This window comes from Pezoporus wallicus, unplaced genomic scaffold (genome assembly GCF_028554395.1).
Source record: "Pezoporus wallicus isolate ANWC-B61680 ecotype Strahan unplaced genomic scaffold, APGP_CSIRO_Pwel_v1 contig_4788, whole genome shotgun sequence".
Classification (NCBI taxonomy): Eukaryota; Metazoa; Chordata; class Aves; order Psittaciformes; family Psittacidae; genus Pezoporus; species Pezoporus wallicus.
The window spans coordinates 2325826-2347174 of NW_026638769.1; positions in this window are offsets into that span (position 1 = coordinate 2325826).

A 21349-nucleotide genomic window follows, 5' to 3' on the forward strand; every position below is an offset into this window, starting at 1 on the left:
CTTCCAGTTGTAAAATGGTAAATGAAAAGCTGAGCCTGACATCATCCACTGCTGTGCTCATCAGCTCATCTGGAGTTGTTATTGTGTGTAAGAACAAGCCATTATGATTTTAAACACCTCTGTTTTCTAATAAATTCTTCCTTAATTCTTCTTAAAATTCATGCAGCATTGCAAGTTTTCATGTACAATTCAGAGAGAAGACAAAGCTCTTACTCGTAAAGTCATATAGTTTTATAATTTCCAGAAGTACTTTTCTGCAAGCTGAATTAAATTGCTCAGAGAGAGATCCTCTGGGAAACCAAAGGTAGTAGAAGCTAGAAAAACTTGTCCACTTTTTTTTAAAGATCCTAGTCTTCTTCAGCACATGGCAGTCTATTCTGCTTCACATATGTCTCTCATCGTGACTTCAGTCAAGAGTTTTTCTTCCCCAGACGTTTTTAGCATTCCTTGGAATATTTGGCAAGAATTTTCTAGATTCAACCAACCCCACATGAAGGAAAGGATGAGGAGATTGTGCCTGTGGCTTGACCGTGGCATTTTTTCACTTCCCAGACACTGTTTGTGTTTATAAATACATATAAGCATAACATGGGCTGGTGTAAATACATAGGAAGGTTTTGTCATTGCTAGAGTGATCTTTGTAGTAAAAACATATGATGGGAAAATGCAACAAAACCAGTGCTGTCAAAGATCATTAATTAGCTACTATTACTGGAGTGAACAGGAGGGAGTATAGCTGGATAGGATCCATGGCTCAAGTAAATACATTAGACTCATCTCAGGGTCTTCAGGGCTGGGCTTTGTTTTTCTTTTGTAAGTGATAAAGAAATATTACTTACTATATCTATATTAAAATTACTTTTAGAAGTTCAGATTAAGTTCAAATGGTGAATCCAGACAATGTTCCAAAACAAGTTAATGCTTAAGATAACAACTTGCTATGCTATATTATGTGCTTTATTCATAGGCTAAAACTTGACTGGATAAATAAGCTTTTAGTTTGAATTCACTGTGTTTGCTTTTTAGCTTGAGTTCCCACTGAGTGATTATTAAAGAGTTCAAGCATTTCATAATGAAGCTGCAGGGAACTGTTAAAGTATTATCCTGGAAAATATAATAATATTACAGTTCAGTTAGCCCAAGGAAAGCACGTGTGACTGCTTCCCTCATGAAGGGAGCAATGCTGAGTGATGTAAACTTTACGTAATATCCCAAAGACCTTTCCTTTTCTGTTGAACTGATTTATTTGGCATAAACCCACTCCTCTGTCTTTAGCTGGCTGTTTGAGCTTCATGGATAAGAAAATAATACCAGTAAAACCTCAACTCCAGTCTGCTGCTGCTGATGGCTTTGTGTCTACATGAAATACTGAGCAAGTTTATTTCCAAGGTTTGTTGAAAATTTTTCCTACTGAGGCACTTTGACTGGAGGTTTAAATAGAAGACAGTTTCATCCTTTGTCTTCATGTGTGTGGGCACCTCTAAATAGCCCCGTGGTTGTTTAGCACTGAAGAAATCAACATTCATCTAGTTAACATTAATAAAGGGAAAAAATCTATCACACTAAGCTGAACCTTTCTGCAGCTAGTGATTTACTGTTAAGGTTTTTATGCTAGCAAAATCCTTCTGAGGGTGTACAGAGTGTAGGATATGTTCATGTACATCCAACAGAGATCCTATGAGAGAGATTTTAGGAGCTTGTGTCAGCAGAAGCTCAGAGAGATTTTACCAGTGCTGGGATTATTGGGTGTTTGCACTTCTCAAGACAAGCTTGATGGGAATGAGACCTTAAGGCTAGAAAGAGAACAGAGCTTGCTTGGGCCTTTGCCTCTGCATGACACTTTTGGCCAGGTAGAGAAACTAGAAGGGCTTCCGACATAAAGAGAAGTCTGTCATTTGGAATAGTTTCCCATTTTGTAGGTGTCAGTGTAAGGGCACATCCTGTCCTATGGCTTTTTAGCAGTGTGCCATTCTGTTTCCCTTCAATAATAAGTTCCACTTCTGGGTCCACAGTGAAAAGTGTGGTGCTTACAACATCACAGAGTACTGCACGCTGCGATACTTAACTGGAAAACCTTGCTGCTTGTTAATCAGCCTAGGAGTGTAAGTAACTGAGCTTGTGTGGTCAGTCCTAGGAGACCTCCACCTTGATGATGAATAAACCTGAGCCTATGGTGTTAAAAGGGAAAAAAAAAAAAAACAAAAAAAAAAAATCAGGCTATATATTTTAAACTCAGAAATCTGTTAAAAATTAGAAATCTTTTAGCTTACCCCTTCAGAAGACAAAGGCCAAATTTGTCAGAAGACATCTCTGCCAAATGCCAAACTCTCCTGGCTCCACAGTAATCTACCCTTCTTTCTCCAGTATAGACACCTTTTCTATGGCAATTGGTAGTAATGACATATGCAGTTCTATTTACTAGAATACGTAATACCTCTAATTACAGCCAGTCTTCCCTGCTGCCCAGGTTTGTTCCAGAAGTAACAACACAAGTTGCCAGTTCAAGCACTTCATCTATACAAACCCTGGAGGCTTTTTTCTGACTGCTTACTTTATAGCCAAGAAAACTGTCTTTAGGTTTTGCTTACCTAATTCTAAAACCAGTCATTCAGGGAATTGCATATATCTTGCAGATATGAGGGAATAAATCAAGTAAACCAAAAAAGTTCTTCACTAACTGTTTCTTTATCACAGATTTGTTGTGTATGGTCCATGATATGGTGAAGGCATTCATCGTTCAGTGCTTTTAGAAGGGAAAAAGAAACCAAACCAAACAAAAAAACACAGTCCAAAATGTACTGAGAAATTACCAGGTAAATACTTCAGTAAGCCTGGGCATGAAAGTCAGCCACTAGTGTTTAAAAAAGGTTACTTGAAAGCTCTCAATAGCTTCAATAAGTTATTTTAGATTATGTTGCTAGGAGCTTTTTGCCTCAGCCTGACAGACCTAATAAATAAGGAATATGTCCAAGGAAATATTCACCTTCTTAGGAAAAAACATAACAGGCTTGAATCAAGTATTCATTATTCAGGGAGAGACATTTTTATACACACACACACACACCCCCACCCCAGCTCTTAAGGAAAACCTTTGCTTTTAAAAGACCCTTCTATATGACATTTATGGCAAATTGCAGTATTCGGTATCTGAAGCTAGAAGACATTCATCTTATCTAACAAGAATGATCAACAGTGCTACTGATACATCTCAGAGAAGCTGCACAGCTGCAGAGGATGTCTATTCAGGGGACAGAGCTTCTGTTCCTAACCCTCACATTGCCCTGCCATGTGACCAGAGAGGAAACATTTATCATCAGCTTTAATTTCTTTGTCTGTAAAAATGGAGATGGATATTCATATCTGACTTTTGATATGGTCTGGAACATTAATGAAAAAATTCAGTTCTTTTAGCTAGGCTTACAAAAAATCAGGTGTTTATAATCACATCTACACTTTTACCTGGAGAAATGAATAAGGTAAAAAAATCATTCCCTATACTTTTTTAGGAAATATACTTCCAAGTCTTACTCTATACCTGACACTGTGTTTCACTTTCAAAGGTAATTGGATCTTTTTTCAGACTTGGACTTCTGACTGTATTGCCATTTAACTTGGGATCCCTATTACAGATTAGGTTTTATATGATTGTGTGCGTTACTAAAAGACTGCATTTGTGCCAAAAACAAAGTCAGTGAGACAGTCACGACAAGCAGTCTTCAAAGTGCCCTTATCAATGTTTCTGAAGACCTCACATCAAAGGAGATATGAGGGATAAAGCTTTGAAGAAAGTTATGATGTCAGTTCAGGTGTGTATTGATGCCTCCTCCAAATCTGAACAAAGACATTTCTGCTTAAAAATTTGATATATGGGTAGTGGGGACTAGGCTTGTTAGCCACTAGAGCTCAGGGGTTACTGAAAAAGTGGCAGATATAATACTGATATAGTGTGAAGAGCTTGCGAAATAAAGAGAAATAGATCATGTTAATGAAGAAGAAAAAGAAAAAAAAAAAAAAGAGAGGGGAAGTCAAGCAAGTGTTTTTTTGACCACCATCCTGGATGTATATGAGCATTACTGGATTCCTCAAAGCCCGAGAAAAGGAAGTGCTGTGAGTAACAGAATTGTGATTGTTCTTTGTGATGTCAAAGGATGTCGCAGATGCAAATGGGAGGCTTCAGACTCCCAAGGCCTGTTTGGTTGCTCTGTCCTTCAGTAGCCTAGATCTAGACCCATGTAAGCATAACATCTCATTAGGCAAATAAACATGCCCAAGTTTTTGGTTTTATTTCAGTACTTCACAGTACAAAATCTAAAACTGAAATGAAGCACTGAATAGCATTAATTGATTAATTAGCAGGTTGTTTCATTATATGTATGTACAGCTCATTGACTTGGTTCATTTGCCAGTTTCTCCTTTTCTGTAAATGTATGACTTTCAAATATTCTGTCTACATGCTTTGGTAAGATTCTTTGTTTAATACCATTCCTGTGTTTAAATGAGATTTTGAAACATGCTTTTCATGAAACATATTCAGAGTGGTTTGCACTTCAAGCCTTTGTTTGTAGGAAGAGCTTGAAAACAATCTTTTAAAATGCTTTTCCTGTCTGGAATTCTACAGAATGGATCTTGACATCCCTGAGTCTCTCCTGCTGGACAAGAGAAGGAAAGGCTGTAGTGCTTTTTCAGGTGAACAAGCTCTTTATCCAGAACTCCAGGAACAGCATCAGAATCTAGAAAGGAGCTGTTTTCTTGTATCCATCAATGAAAAGGGAAAGTATATTTACACTGGTTATATGCTCAACTAGCATAAAACTTAATCCCAGACCCGGCTGGTGAGACTATAAGACTAATATGAAGTGTGCAGACTTCAGGACTGTGCACCTATAATGAATTGAGAGATGGGCACAAAGCTGCTTCTTAACAGCAACATTTTGATTCACAGTTTGAGCACTGATGTAGGGCTTTTTCTCCTGACAGCACAAGGTTGTTCCCATTTGTGGGATCTCTATTATAAAATAGAGAGTAGAAGAAAACTAGAAGACCTGATGGGTGTTTTTGAAGTTTCTCCTTTTCAGTCACTGCATAAAGCTGAGATCACATTAGTAGACACAGACAGTAAAGTCACAGGGCAGACCAAGGCAGTGCTCCCCAGAGGACTGGTAGATGGGGCAGTGCTGCTGCTGTGATAAGCATAGTTTTGCCTTCAGGGAGTTCAGAGTAATTGGTAGAGCTGGTGGTTAAGAGCCTATCAGCAAAACCTCTATGTGTGAAGGTTAGTTATTTGGACAACCAGTCCATAAACAGATACTAAAGCAAATGTACTATACAACAACATCCCTAATTCCAATGACTCTGAGCGTTGTGAGAGCAGGAGGCAAATGGATCACAGATAATGGTGAAGCTTGAGTTCCTTTTCTGTAAAGCATCTCCTATGGCTACTTTTGGAGGAAATGCCAGATCCAGTGTACCATTGCTCTTACCTGTGGTGTATTTCTTATGTTCATTTTGGTAGCTGCTGTATCTTGTCACTCAGATGCCAGTATGGGATTCCCCCCCCCTTAGCAGAATTCCCCTAATGAGTTCTGTGGGATTTAACCAACATTATTAATCTTGCTACTTCCTCTCCATGTTCATGACATATTTCTTTGAATTTTCCCTGTCTCATACAGAAATGTGCAACAACAGGTTTTCCTGTAAAAAAGAGAACTCGGGTCCCAAACATCACTGGCACCTGATTCTATGTGGTCATTCTGGGTGAAGGACAAAAGAGCAAACAGTTTTAAATGTACACAAAGTCATTATACTAACAAAGATATTGTGTGTCTTTATTAATTCTTATTCTAATCTAAAGATTCTTAGATTTAACTGAAAGCAGTATGGACTAATGTAATTTCCTATATTTTTCAGTAAACAGATGCAAAATATTTTTCAAATATCTGCTGTATTTCAACAAATAATGAATGAACATCTTCGTATGTGTAATTGAAAAAGATAGTTGACACTTTCTTAAAATTGAATATCACACCATAGTGATAACAGCTTCACTCCAGAAGGAACCAGAAACGTGAACACTACCTAATGTATTTACAAATCACACTTTGTAAAGCAACATTCAGTCATCCAGAAAGGGGCAACTCCATCAGATTTGATTTAGCAGATAGGCAATGTTAAACCTTTAGGGATGTTATGCGGATGATTTCTTTAAAGATACAAGACATTACGCAGAGATGATAATTTCAATGAAAAGCTTGCTGGGAGTCATACCTCCTTTTCTGTGAAGAGCTGAGTGACAGTATAGAAATAAAAATATAACTGGCTCTGTGGATACTATTGTTGGGATATAATGGACTTGCAGAAATCTTCTAGAGAATAATAAGAGAGAATTAATTGTCCCTTAAAGTAACTTCTTAATAGCTTTACTGAAATGAGTTTGACACTGGGTGATAGGGCCAAAACTATTTTCTACCAAGCACCACAGTGAGGAGTAATTGTCTTGGTTTGCCTATTTAAATGTGGACCAAGGAGGACAAAAATGCTGCTGGATTATTACTGCCCAAGCCAAGAGTCTGCAAAAGGAGTAGGTCACAGCAGCAACTGAAAGGAACAAAGTAGAAGATGAGAGAGAGCCAAAAAGGAAACCCTTTTTCTAGGTCACAGCAGCAACGGAAAGGAGCAAAGTAGAAGATGAGAGAGAGCCAAAAAGGAAACCCTTTTTCAGGAGGAGAAAACTGATATCCAAAAAGCCGAAAAGTATTGGTCCTAATTCAAAAAGAGAGGTTCTGATTGGAGGCTTCATTCGCACAACAGGTAGAGATGCAGGTTTGTTGTTGGGTTTAAGGCAGCTGGGACTGTGTGTGGCTCTTGCTTACCTGGGAATCTGAAAGAAAATAAGAATTATCTGCTCTGTTTTATTTGTCTTTCCAGAGTGGGTAGGATAGAGAACAGTAAATGACATAAAAGTCACCTTGCATACAGTTTTTTTAGACTACATAGACTATCTAATATTTTGTACAGGTCCTTCTTTGCTTCGCTAAAAGTTTACTGCTGCCTTTTAACAGCTGTTGTTGTGTAAAGAGTGGTGTGAACTTTTTTAGTCGCTGCTTCCAGTATGCAAGAGTAATCATAAAATGTGAGTATGGAAAGTGTTGCCTTACAGCACAGGAAAAACAGACCACCTTAAAAAAGATTTTGCTCTCATGATTCAATTAAGCAACACAAGAATGGCTAGAAGTAATTTTAAGCTCTGGACGTGAAATACCCCTTTCCACCACATCATATAATCCCATCTTTCTGTCCTGTGACAATGACAGGGAGCCCGAACTAATCTGGCTACTTTCAAAGCACAAATGATACACGTTCAATGAATGGTACCAGTCATAGAGGAACTGAGGGAAGAAGCAGTTTGACTTGCCTGATTATGCTTATGTAAGTTTTGGATTTCTTACTAAGTTTTCAGTTACTATGTAACTGTCAGCACCTGCCAAAAGAAAGTGCTCAGAGTGTCACAATCATTTTATCTCACAAATGTCAAATACTTCAGAGCACAGAGGACTGGACAACGCTAATGCTTTTCTCTCCAGTTTGAATAATTTTATCCTTTGTAGATTTGACCTGGCATTAAATATTCCAGATATCCACAAGCACAGGAAAGACTTGTTAAGTTTTTCTTTCCCTCCTGTCAAAATAAGCACATCTTTCCACATCATGTGTGCTTACAGTGACTGCATTTTCAGGTGAGATAGATTGTTAAACTTGTTTACCTGCGTCAGATGCTGACTCAGGCTCTAGTCAAAGCGTAAACTCATCCTGTTGTTGCTGGGGGTAAACAAAAGTGCTTACTGTAGATAGTAGGTCTGTCAGGTACTTCGTATCAAAAAGAGCTATTACAGACAATGTGTAGTCAGGTTGCTCTTCCATCTGTGATTATTTTGCAATGCAAAGCAGTCTAAGCAATGACAGAATTTCCTTGAGATAAAAAAAAAGGAATTTAACAAGAAATGTGTGTGAAGTCCAACATATGCAGCTTGGGCACATTTGTTCTACAATCAAAAAGCAAATATGTTAGGCAGTTGGGTTGCTGGTTTATGACATGCCATTCCATTGTGGTGGATTCTGCAACACAGAGCAAAAGCCTATGCTTGAATAGCAGAAGTGCAAGCAGAATCCAGATTTCAACCTTTGCTTCTGGTTCTAGAGATGCCATACAAGTCAAACATAAACACAGAAGTAGAGAGAGCTGTGAAATGTTGAGTCATTGTCACCATTTTTGGGCGCCCTGGGAAACTCACAGAAAATGTCAGAGCTGTATGTTTAAAAAACTCATGCATTTGAAATGATGTTTCTGTGTTGCATAAAGTAGCTTCTCTTATTTTTACTCGCACATAGGTCTAAGAATGATGATGATGAGTGCATGCCTTTAAGGAACATTTCCACAGCTTCAGAATTTTTACATGAGATGTTGAATTCTTATACTAAATTTAATTGTATTAATATGACTGCTTCTAAAGCAAAGATGGTATTTATTGACATGTTCTTGGTGATGTTCTTGAAGATATAATTTCCTGTGTTGTGTATTAATAATGCTTGGATAAAAATTGCATATGCACTGTGTCTCTCTCCTGGAAGGTGCACTTAGGTCTGGGAGAGAGGGAACCATGGTGGTCATTGGTAGGCAGAAGCTAGAGGAAACATAGGGTGAAAGAGCTTCTGGGAAAGGCAAAGATTCAGGGTTCCACCGAGGAAATGCAGGATGCACAACACTGTTTACTTGATCTCACATTGTACTAGACTTCCATGGTAAGTGGGCGCTGCCATGTGGTCCAGGGATCTTTTTTTTTCTGCTCTCTCACATAACAGGAGGTGGAGAAACAGTTGGTGATGTGATTTATGCCCTGAGGATGTGTTATGATATCATTCCACTCTGTTTTTCATAACAGAAACATTTCATAGTAGGAAAAATCCAAACATACAGATGACAGTGTTGCACCTTTGAGGCTGTGTATACTATCCTATTTATAAAGCTACTACAGCTTCCTTAAGAGGCTCTTTCCTCTTAGGTTTAGCCTTTATGAAAGTTTACAAGGAATATGTGTGTGTATATATATATATACATATATATACACTACCTTGTTTCTACATGCTTCTTCATGTAGAAGCAAATCAAAGAAATTATTTCTAATAGCCAAAGCATAAATACATTAGAAATTCTCAGTTTTGCAAGATGCTCTGATTTCAGTGGGTTCATTCCAAGTACTATGTACAAACAGTGTATCTCCCAACATGCCTGAAGTGTTTGCTGATTTGTAGCATTCATATTCATGAAGAGCAGTTATAAAGAGGAGAATGGTACATTCTAGTGAATTGCAGAAACACAGATTACTGGGACATGTTAGGAAATGTAAACCCAGGCAAGATAAGGGGATGGAGGAGTAGATTTCTTAAGGGACAAAACCAGAAAACAGAAACAGGAATAATGTCAAAGATATGAATTTCCTCTTGTGGAAAGATTCTGGAAAATAATCTGATTAACAGGGCCAATTTATATTACTGAGATTACTGTAGTCATTTAATTTAAGGAAATTTTTAAAGTATTTTTCATCATGGTGGAAGTCAAGACTATCTTTTATTTCAGTAAAATTGAAGAGGGTGACAAGTGTGGAGCTGTTAACATGGATAGTGGCTATGTTTGAGCTGTGGGGTTGATGAGCTCTGGAGGTACTCTTCATATTCTGTCTTGATCATGGAGCACAGGGACCTACTGAAGCTCCTGATCCAGTACAGTGTGTTTCCTTTCAAAAGCAAACCTTTAGACAAAAGGATGGTGCACGGACAGGTCATAGCCAGCTGTGGAAAGCAGGATACAACCAAGATTTGCACAAGAGGCCTGGATCACAGGATTTGCTGCACCTGCCAAGACTGAATCTGCCATGCAGCCTAGGCTCAACTAGATTGACCTTACAGAGTGTCTTTCTACTTTCTGTGTTTTGGTTTGCCCACCTACACAAAAAAAAAAGCAGAATGGAAAATTTGGAAAGAATCTTCAAGAAAATGCACTAACTGTGAGTTATGTAAAAGCAATAGGGCCTTTAAGGTGAACTTATTAACTGCTCCATCACTGTGCCAGATTCCTTTGTTTGCATTTTGCAAAGCACCCTGGTGCCTTTAGCACTGCCAGTTCAGCTGAATGGCATGTGTCAGCCATCTCTCGGAAAATTAATACATATATTTTTATGAATATGGGGCATTTTTGCAATGTACATTTGATGTAGAAAAAAATCTTTTCATCTGATTTGTTTGTACATGAGCCAATCTCAATGGGGAAAATGCTATAAATCTTTCGGCAGTCTGGGAAACAGTCTCAGAAGAAATATTTGTAATAAGAAATATTTGTTTTATATCTATTCTTGGCAAGAGAGTGGCCAAAGAAAATTTCCCTCCTAGGACACAACCTGCTCTACCATTTGTTATTGTAACATCCTGAGGACATTTAGGGTGACATAATTGAAAAATTTCTTTCAATATTGACATCTTTTAGAATTTATTGCTACAGAATATAAGATGGACAATGGTTGAAACTCAGGAGATTGTTTCCTCTAGAGGCCTTAAGAGCTTTAAAAAACTGCAATAAATTTGCTTGCCATTTAGGTAGGTCTGTACTACCCCTGATGGGTTCAGTTTACAGTGGAGGTTACATGCTGAGCTCTTTAGCTGTGGTTCACAAACACTGGCAATAAACTGATTCCAGCAGGTTTTCTTAGAGATGTTCCTTCATTATTGTTGCAAAAGACTAAACATCACACTGCTTTTGGAGTTTCTTCCTAGGGCTCTACTGCTGGCGTTAGCTTTAATGATAAAGCATTAATTTACAACGTCTTCCATTCATTCTTTTTTTTCAAAGAAGCCAAGCTAACTAAGCGAAAGAAGACTATGATAATTTTTTGACAATTGAGGGGAAAAAAGAGTATTTTTTTTAGACTACACTTTCCTTTAAAAGTTCTTCCTTAGAAAATGTAGGTCATCACCAATAAAACACATTTTCCTCATGCCCAACTAAGGGATAGGTGCATGGCTAGTTAAAAATGGAAGGATTTTAGATTTGTGCCTGCAGAGCACTCTTTTTAAAGACAGATGTGTAGAAATAATATCAAATAAATTCAAATGTTTGTGTATGTTTAAAACACAGTCACTAAGGTTTGGCTCAGAACCATTGTGCTTTATCTTAAGGTGTCCCTTGTTCATTGCTCTCTTCCCCACAGGGAGATCTTTAGATACACAAGTTTTATGCTGTTAAGGCTTTCCAACTCAGATATCACGAGATCTTTCTCTGAAAGGTGAATCTTTTGCAGATTATATCACAAGCAGTTGAATGGCTGGTCCTGCCACTCTGGGGGTTTTACAGAGACCCATATGTGCTCTCTGAGTAATGGCCATGAAACAGTGGCTTCTAGTGCACCCAGACTCCAGAATAAACTGCTTTTTTCATTGAAAAATATGCCATCAAAAGGAAATAACGATGGATGCCTGTGACATTTGGTCCTCACACCTGAAAAAAGCCACAGGATTACTTGGCACATACTGAAGCTAACTGTAGTCAGAGGGAAAGTGTGCCTGGATTACAGGAATACTGAGGAGAGCAAGCTGTTACCTAGCAAGCAATATGATATTCTGTTCTGGTTGACGTGCAACTTGATTCTAACAACCCTCTACCCTAACATTCCAGTAAACATTATAGACTAAACAGGAAGAAAGCAAGAAAATCTGCTAAACCAAAATAAAATGAAAGTACAGGTTGGTAGTGAAATTCTTGTGATTTTAAATCCTCTTCATGATGCCAGCCAGCTTTGGTTTTCCAGCTGAAGCACCAGATTTTCATATGGTCTGTTAGCTACATGGCTGATATAAATACAGATACTGAAGTATATTGGTGAGTCAATGAAATTTCTCCTTTTTGTCAGAAAGATGTGCTTAGATGGGTTTGTTAGGTAGGATTTTCCCATGCTGGAAAAATATTTGGGGCCTATGTGGACTGCACAGTCTTTAGGGCACAGATTAGGTCTGCTTTACTATTGCAAAGGTCTGTAAAGCACCCTTCTAACACTGCAGATATAGACTATATTATGTGGTTTATGAGCTCAAAAGTTGAAAATGTGTGTCATGAGAAGAGCGTGCAGGACAGTGAGAAGATCGTGCAGCAAGCTCACTGCCCTGGACTAGGGATATAGCCCTAGAGGGCAGGGGGGCCCAAGACTCTTGGTTGATATTCAAGGATCATCTGCTACGAGCTCAGGAGTGTTGCATCCCAAATAAAAGGAAGTGCAGCAGGAGGGCCTGGAGACCTCCTTGGATGGATAAGGAGCTGCTGAGGAAAGTTCAGATGAAAAAAGAGGCTTATAAAAGGTGGAAGCAAGGACAGGCAGCCCGGGAAGAATACAGGGATGTCGTCCTGGAAGGTAGGGACCAGGTTAGTAAAGCTAAGGCCCAGTTAGAATTAAACTTGGCTAGTGATATAAAGGATAACAGGAAGGGATTCTACAAGTACATAGCAAATAAAAAACAGACTAGGAACAATGTAGGCCCCCTCAGGAAGCGCTTGAGAGAACTGGCTACACAGGATTTGGAGAAGGCTGAGGTTCTGAATGACTTCTTTGCCTCGGTCTTCACTGGCAAAGGCTCTGACCTCAGCACCCAAGTCCTGGAAGGCAGATGCAGGGACTGTGAGAATGAAGACCTTGGGCTCACTGTAGGAGAGGATCTGGTTTGAGACCATCTTAAAAATCTGAATGTGCACAAGTCCATGAGTCCTGATGAAATCCATCCACAGGTCCTGAAGGAGCTGGTGAATGAAGTTGCTAAGCCACTCTCCATCATATTTGAGAAATCATGGCAGTCAGGTGAAGTTTCCAAAGACAGGAAAAAGGGAAATATAACCCCCATTTTCAACAAGGGGAAAATGGATGACCCAGGGAATTACAGACCAGTCAGTCTCACCTCTGTGCCTGGCAAAATCTTGGAGCAGATTCTCCTGGAAGGCATGCTAAGGCACATGGAAATCAACAAGGTGCTTGGTGACAGCCAGCATGGCTTCACTAAGGGGAAATCCTGCCTGACCAATTTGGTGGCCTTCTATGATGGGGCTATGGAACTGATGGACAGGGGTAGAGCAGTTGATGTCATCTACCTGGACTTGTGTAAAGCGTTTGACACTGTCCCACATGACATCCTTGTCTCCAACTTGGAGAGACATCAATTTGATGGATGGACCACTCGGTGGATAAAGAACTGGCTGGATGGCCACACACAAAGAGTTGTGGTCAATGGCTCAATGTCCAGCTGGAGACCAGTAATGAGTGGTGTCCCTCAGGGATCGGTGTTGTTCAACATCTTTGTTGGTGACATGGACAGTGGGATTGAGTGTGCCCTCAGCAAGTTTGCCAATGACACCAAGCTGTGTGGTTTGGTTGATACGCTGCAGGGAAGGAATGCCATCCAGAGGGACCTTGACACGCTTGTGAGGTGGGCACATGTCAACCTTATGAAGTTTAACCATGCCAAGTGCAAGGTCCTGCACCTGGGATGGAGCAATCCCAGGCACAGCTACAGGTTGGGCAAAGAAGAGATTCAGAGCAGCCCTGTGGAGAAGGACTTGGGGGTGTTGGTCGATGAGAAAATGAACATGGGCTGGCTTCAGTGTGCGCTTGCCAGAAAGCCAACTGTATCCTGGGCTGCATCAAAAGGAGCGTGACCAGCAGGTCGAAGGAGGTGATCCTGCCCCTCTACTCTGCTCTTGTGAGACCTCACCTGGAGCATTGTGTGCAGTTCTGGTGTCCTCAACATCAAAAGGACATGGAACTGTTGGAACAAGTCCAGAGAAGGGCCACGAGGATGATCAGGGGACTGGAGCACCTCCTGTATGAAGATAGGCTGAGAAAGTTGGAGCTGTTCAGCCTGGAGAAGAGAAGGCTGCGTGGAGACCTCCTAGCAGCCTTCCAGTATCTGAAGGGGGCCTATAGGGATGCTGGGGAGGGACTCTTCATTAGGGACTGTAGTGACAGGACAAGGGGTAACGGGTTAAAACTTAAACAGGGGAAGTTTAGACTGGATATAAGGAGGAAATTCTTTCCTGTTAGGGTGGTGAGGCACTGGAATGGGTTGCCCAGGAAGGCTGTGAATGCTCCATCCCTGGCAGTGTACAAGACCACGTTGGATGAAGCCTTGGGTAGTGTGGTTTAGTGTGAGGTGTTGCTGCCCATGGCAGGGGGGTCAGAACTAGATGATCTTAAGGTCCTTTCTAGCCCTAACTATTCTATGATTCTACGATTCTATGTTTACTCACTGCTAAACTAATGCATCTGTCAAATTTTCGCCTACATACTGACGACATGCGGAGATGATTAGGAATTAGAAAATCATGCAGAAGTGGGCTCATCTTACATGTCTGCTTGATTTAAATTAAATTTTATTTAAAAACACCTTGAGGCCTATTAGGAAAGCAGTATCTACCTGCCACAAGAGATATTGTAAGTTGATTGCTGCATTTGACAAGTGTACTCAGCAGTATTATGTATATAGTTAAGCCTGCTTGATGCTTCCCATTATCAAACTCTTTAAAGTTACTTCTAATCTTGCCAAGATAGGAGTAAGATTTTTCCATGCCATAAACTTTGCCTCAGGTTGTGGTTTATATTTTATATTTGGAAAAATCTGATTTGCCTTAGAGTAAGGTAATAACCAGTATTTCTCTCCTTTTGGGAAGCTTTACATTCTGTACTTTGATGATGAGGCTTGAAACTTGGTTTTGCCATGCACCTCATGATTATCTGCCCCAATTCACCTCTGAGATCTTTACACACAACTTGGAGACTTTCCAGAGCTCAGCGGTCTGTCCTTGCTGATCACGCTTAGTTCATTCCTGGCTCTTTCCAGGAAGAGCTGGACTTTTGGCACATGAACTTTCCATAGAATGTTTAGTCACACTCCCTCCATGTGGCACACTAAGGTCATACTCCTCTTGAGAATGATATCTCATATGAGGTCTGGTGTAGTGGTTTAAATGAGTGCTTGTTCCAGTTTGGTTACTGGGTCAGAAAATAAAACTTATGTCTGATCACAACCACCTTACTAGTGCCCACAAATTGTGAAGACAGAATCTGCCTGGTGTGACCAAAAAAAAGAGAAAAAGCTGAAGTGAGAAGGAAAGAAGAGAGAAACACCAACAAAGAGTCCCAAAAGGAAATTTATTGTAAGGAGTTAAAACCAGGTTGTGCAAAGTACACTGTAATGGGCACGATACAATAGCCAAGTGATGATAGGGATCCAACAAAAAATGATTGTGTGCATTCATGTAATGAAAGCCTGTATTGCCTGATTAAGTTTGCCCAGGCAATTTTCATTCTGTCCTTCCTTGACCTCTGAATGTTTGGCTTTGAACCAAAGAGTTTTTCAAGTTCTTCAAACATATAATGTTTCATATATAAATGATGCCTTTGTTTTGAAGTTTGTCACTTCACTGCTTCCTTCACTGAAGAAAAACGAAAGTCATTATAGATGCTCATAAACAAAAAAAAATAAAAAATTGGTAAAATGACTGCGTGCTAAAGTTAGGGGTTGGAATCCTGAGGCTGTTCTGTAGCATCTGAAAAGAAAATGACACTTAGGACATGAGGAACAGGACAGCTGGTCTCTTCATCAAGTCCTTCTCATTTGATATACAGAAGCACTTGCATGTTAACTTCACAACAGATTTAACAAAGAAGCTGCTGGCTTACTCCAAGCTTTCTCCAAAATAGTTGAAATGTCATTCAGAATTGTTTATTTATGAAGAGCACAAAAACCCCAAACCCAGACAGTTTTGTTTTACAAGCCAGCCACTAAATATAATGAGAAAATAAAATATCATTGGATTGAATGAAAGATGAAACAGATGGAAAAGAAACAGAATTTCTATGGCAGTCATTTTTATCTTGCAGCAGTATTGTCTTCCTCTACATTTTAGCTGCTCCTCATTTTGACCAGTGAAAACGTGATCTAACTTACCTGCCCTTTCTATGTAGGAGTAAGCTACAAAGTTCGTATGTTGCTATTATTCATTTGCTTACAATTCAAAGTAAGTTTCAAGTTAATTAGTAGTTAAAAGACAAATTGATCTCATCTGGCTGGTCCAGAACAGTTTTTAGAAGAAAGTAAACTTGTGCCTGTTTGTTTTTTGGTTTATTTGTTTTTTTGTTTTTTTTTTTTTTTTTCTATTCCTTTTCAGTCTGTTTTTCACTTTGTTCAAATAAAAAACAAGCAAAACCCCACCCCCACCAAACAAACCCATAAACCTCCCAAAACAAAGAAAAAAATCCCAACATCTGCTTCCTGCACTGAAGGGATTCCTGATCCAAGGGAGTGTGAGCTTGTTTGGCACTCCTGTACATTGAGGGACCCTGAGACAAAAAGGAAAGAGCAGTACCCTGCTGTGGGAGGTTGCACTTTAAAGACAGACACACAAAGTAGGTGGAAGACAGAACAGAGTGAAGAAAAACATATTCTTTCCTCTTTAGTGTCCGGATCTTGTTTTTCTTAATTTCAGTTTGCTGAAACAGGGCATTTGCGTAGAATAATAGAGACCAGGTTTGGTGTCAGAAGATGCCTGTATAAACATGGGTATGCCATTCACACTTCCTCTTCCCCTCTCCCACTCTTTTCCCTTCCATTTTTAAAAACTAAGATTCTCCTTAAGTCTCCAGTTTTTGGTTCCACGTGTGTACTTGTGTTCACCTGCATGTGCACATTTTTTTGTCTTCCAGTCCCTGTACTGACTCACCTACCCTATGATTCCTTATGTTTCATGCTGCAGAGCTGCATGACTACTGCTGTGACTCAGATTAGAGCTCCTTACTGACTTTGAGTCTACTGTGCCAGAAAAGCCTTAAATCTACCCTCAGAGTTCTTTGTTTATTTTTATTTTATCCCACTGTTAGCTTGTTTGTTAGTAGCTCTTAGTTTTTTGTCCATTAGCAATCTCTTAAACTGTTTCTAAGTGTCCTGTCTTCATAAAGGCTTGCGTTTGAATCATTCCCCACTTGAAGAGAGGCTACAGCACAAACGGATATTTAGTGCATCCGCATGGGCCAGGAAAACCCCATAGCCTTTATCTCACTGGCCCCCAGGACAAAAAAAAAGGGCAAGGATTCATTTTTGCTACCTGATAACTGTAGGGGGAGGTATCTGAATTGAGATCTTGAGCTTGAACACACCCGTTGGAGACAGAACTGTAAAATGGCTTTTCAACCTTCAGATGTTCTATACCTCTCCAAACCAAGCAGCAAAAGAAATTCTCATTGAACAAAGTAAAAGTACAAGAAAAGCCTCTCTGAAGGCGTGATCTACCTATGTTCCCCTCCCATCAAAGCTGAACATTCAGTGCTGTTATAGTAGCAAAAGCAGGCAACTATAAAGATGGCACAGAGATCATCTTCATTGTAAGATCTGGCCTTCTTAGTCCCTTGCTCTGCAGCACTGTGCTCTCCTGTGGACTCCTCAGCATCAGGCTGCCTCTGCGCTGCCTATCACACCATTTCGTACCCAGGATAGACCTCATAGAGACAAAAGGGCCATCTGACTTCCATACTTACTGTCACATTTCAGAAGCTCTTCTGCAGCACCTTTCACAATTATATGAGCTATCCTCCCAGTATATTATTCTGGTGTTTTAGTCATTCTCCTGAGATCCTTTAATAGCTAAAGTGGTCCTGTGATTTGTGATTACAGCTAGCAGTCTCTGCCAAGACAACCACTGGAAGGAGAGTGGGACAGCGTTACAGACATCAAAGTGCCTAAGGATATGTTATCTGTCCTCAGTCTTTTGATCCATCCTACAGTCCCTCAGAGACTTAGAATACAGATTATTGAACTGCCTCATTCTTTATGTCTTAGAGATGAGGCACAGAAATGCCAGGAAAGCATGCACTATGTGAAGACCACATCTCCAGAAATCTCTGCAGCAAGGAAATGTGCACCACAATGGGACATCTTAGGTACTCCAGTAACCTTGGCAAGAAAAGGCTTTTCTTACCTCAAAATAAAGTTAGTTCTGATGTATTTTAGGCTTGTGTTGTAAAATCTTATCTGAGTATGCAGAACAAACTTCTGAGATGTTCAGATAAAAATTTAGCAGGTTTTTCAAGGTGACAAGCTGAAAGAGTTGTTGAAATGATGGATTTTAATTTCTTTTTTAAATACTTATACTCTGACAATTCCGCTGCTATTATCTGCTGTAAGTTGATCAAAAGTGTGTATTTGTCAGCAAGGATCAATTCAAACATGCAGTGCAGTTACTCACTTGCAAGTGAAGCTTGACTATGGGTGATCATTCAGAGTTTAGTGATTCACACCTGTTGTATATCTTTTGCATGAAGTGGGAATAGTCTTTCTTGTCATTCCTTTAATCTTGCTGGCTTTTGAAGCCCAGAAATTTTCCAGATAATCTGGCTTAACAATGCCAACACTTTGTGCAGGAATACTTTGACTTCCAAACCCTTAGGGCTCCTGGGCTCTAAACTTGTTCCAACTTAGAAGCAGAAAATGAGATGTAGCAATACTCTACTTAATGTCTATAAACACATCTATAATTTAACAAGCATTTTCCCATGGCTTTTTTTAGGGGTAAAGTGCACAACAGGACTTTTCTGAAAGATGATTACAGAAAAATGATCAAACTTGCTCACTGTACAGGACATATCTTTTTAAGAGACCTAAAAAGCATAGCTTTGGCTTTAGTTTCAGTTTGTAGTCAGACGCCTCCAACAGAGTATTAGAAAGTGTTATTCCCTTCTAGAAGGTAGAACAGAAAATGTTTCATGCCATTGTCGTATGTGAATATGTTATTGACAGTCATGCTGACACTTTCTCTGACAAAACATACAGTGGAAAAACAAATAGAATAAACACGTTCTTTGTATAATATCTACACAGATATCTGTTGGAGGTGGAGAGTTTGGTCCCTGCTCCTTTGGGTTAATGTGAAACTGGGAATGTGATAGAAACAGGGGTGGTTCCCCTCCAGAAAACTTCTTCTGAATATCAGAAGGTAAATCCTCCAGGAATGCACTCAATGGGACCAGAGATGTAGAAAGAGATCTATGTAGATATAGATTTGCATATGGTTGGAGAAGATCTGAAGTGCTCTAGCTGGAATAAAGAATACTCAGGGAAGTATTGAATCTGAAGGTGTTGGAAAGTTTGTCAAAATTAATGATTTAAATATTCTTTTATGTCATGGAAATATTCAGAATAAGCTGGAAGGGAGCCTAATGGGTCATCTAGTCAAACTTAGTGCAGGTTTAGCACTAGGGTGTTCCCGTGAGATATTTGCTCGACTTGGTGTCTTGGAGGATTTCACACTTTTCCTGGGCAATTTACTTCAGTGTTTTATTGTATTCCTGTTTAAAAGATTGGGGAAGGATTTAAATTTGTTATATATCTATTTCAAAACTCCTGAGAAACTATATTCTTACTGAAGTATCTTCTGCTTGACTTGTCCTTAATCAAATCCTGTGACACACTAGGAAGTCATTTCAAATATGGGTTAAAATCTGACATGTGAGGGGTGTTTCTTACATGCCGTCAGATACTTACAAGGTAAGTATAAGCTTGTTACCCTTGGCTCCCTTTATAGAAATAGGCACCTCTGAAGGGTAATTAATCTTTCCTTTATAGCCACTCAACCTTTAGGAGGTGGGAATTCATGATTTTCTACAGTTGTTTCCTTGAATAAAACCCTACCTCCACTTTCATCTTTTTCATGTTTATTTTGCAGGAGTATGCAGGTAACAAATTTTGGGAGGTATGTTTGTGTAAACAGTGAATTTAAAACACAGACAAATTAATCCATGGAAGTTTAGGGGAAGCAAGTTTCAGGTTCAAGAGGATTTGCCATTCAGAACAGCTGTCTTAAGCTATCAGAGAGCTAAAATGTTAGAATCCAAACTTTATGTTGTATCATAATTAATGTATTCAGTGTTTCAGCTATAAAACATGTTCTACGAACTCTGTCTGAATAATATCAGAATCAATACACCTTTCTAGCAAATTATCTCAGGTAACGGATTTGTTTGAGAACAATGCAAATTCCTTATAAAAGGAGACTACATTTTCATTTAGGAGTTATTTTCTTTGTCTACAGCAACTTTTCCAAGACTCCCAGGTGGATATCTAATGCTTAATTGAAAGACAAATAAAACAGTCTGAAATACTTATCTTTGAAATCTTCATATATATATATAGACCAATATGCAGTATTTTTTAGATCCTGATTATTATTGTCATGTTGTGGTTTTTGGAGGGGTTTGTTTTGGTGTGGTTTATTTTTTTTTTTGTAGTTTAACATATATCCTTCTTCTCTTTATAAGAAGACTGAAGGCTATAATGCTGCAAGGTTGTGCAGTTTCACACCTTTCATGTTTTTGTCTACGCTCTGGAGGTTTCTCCTCTCATGCCTATATTACTGCTATCACAGTGTGAAATACCTAAGAGAAGAAAGTAGCCGGTGAGATGGCCATTATCCAGGTTGCTACTAATGTTGTCTGTGGTGCCTCAAATATTGCAAGACTATTTTTGCAATATTGATATTACTAAATGAAGCCAAAAATTCTAAAAGTCTACAGTGATTTGATCAGTGTCTTAAAATCCTAGCCGCAGAAAGGACCTATTTTAAAAGAACCAGGGGTTGTTACTTGGAGTTTCTTCAGTGTAGATTTGAGCTCATTAGAATATTTTTATGAGTAACCTTACTCTTAAATGCTAACAGCTGTACAAATCTAGAGGTCAAACCTGTAAACTTTTTCACTCTCCAGATACTCATTTAGCTTCTCTTACTGAGGCTAGCATAGATTTTGATCACAACTCCAGTAGTTTTATTTCTAATAAACCTCAAATCTTTTTAAGCAGTGAATAATGTGAAACCATAAATGTTTCTCAACATATTTCTTAGTTACTTTTTTGCCCCCTATATGTCTTATTACTTTCTATGTTTCTTCATTCTCAAGTTTAGCACTATGATTATTTTTTTTTTACTCACAACATTAAATTATGATAACTAAAATAACATTTTAACTTAAATTCATTTATTTTTTTGGTAATGTTTTCTTACATATTCCAAAATTATCGTGCATATAACAATTTTTCTTTACGCAGGAAGATGCTTCCCATGTGGTGGTGGTATATTTCCAAACAAAGGGAAAATAGAAATAAATACTGCTGAGCAGAAAAGAACAGTAAAACAATTCACTGGTCTTTTCTTTAGCTTTTCAGTTAACTGTGTTTGTTTTATTTTATCATTTCTGGTATCATGATAATATATCAAGGCTAT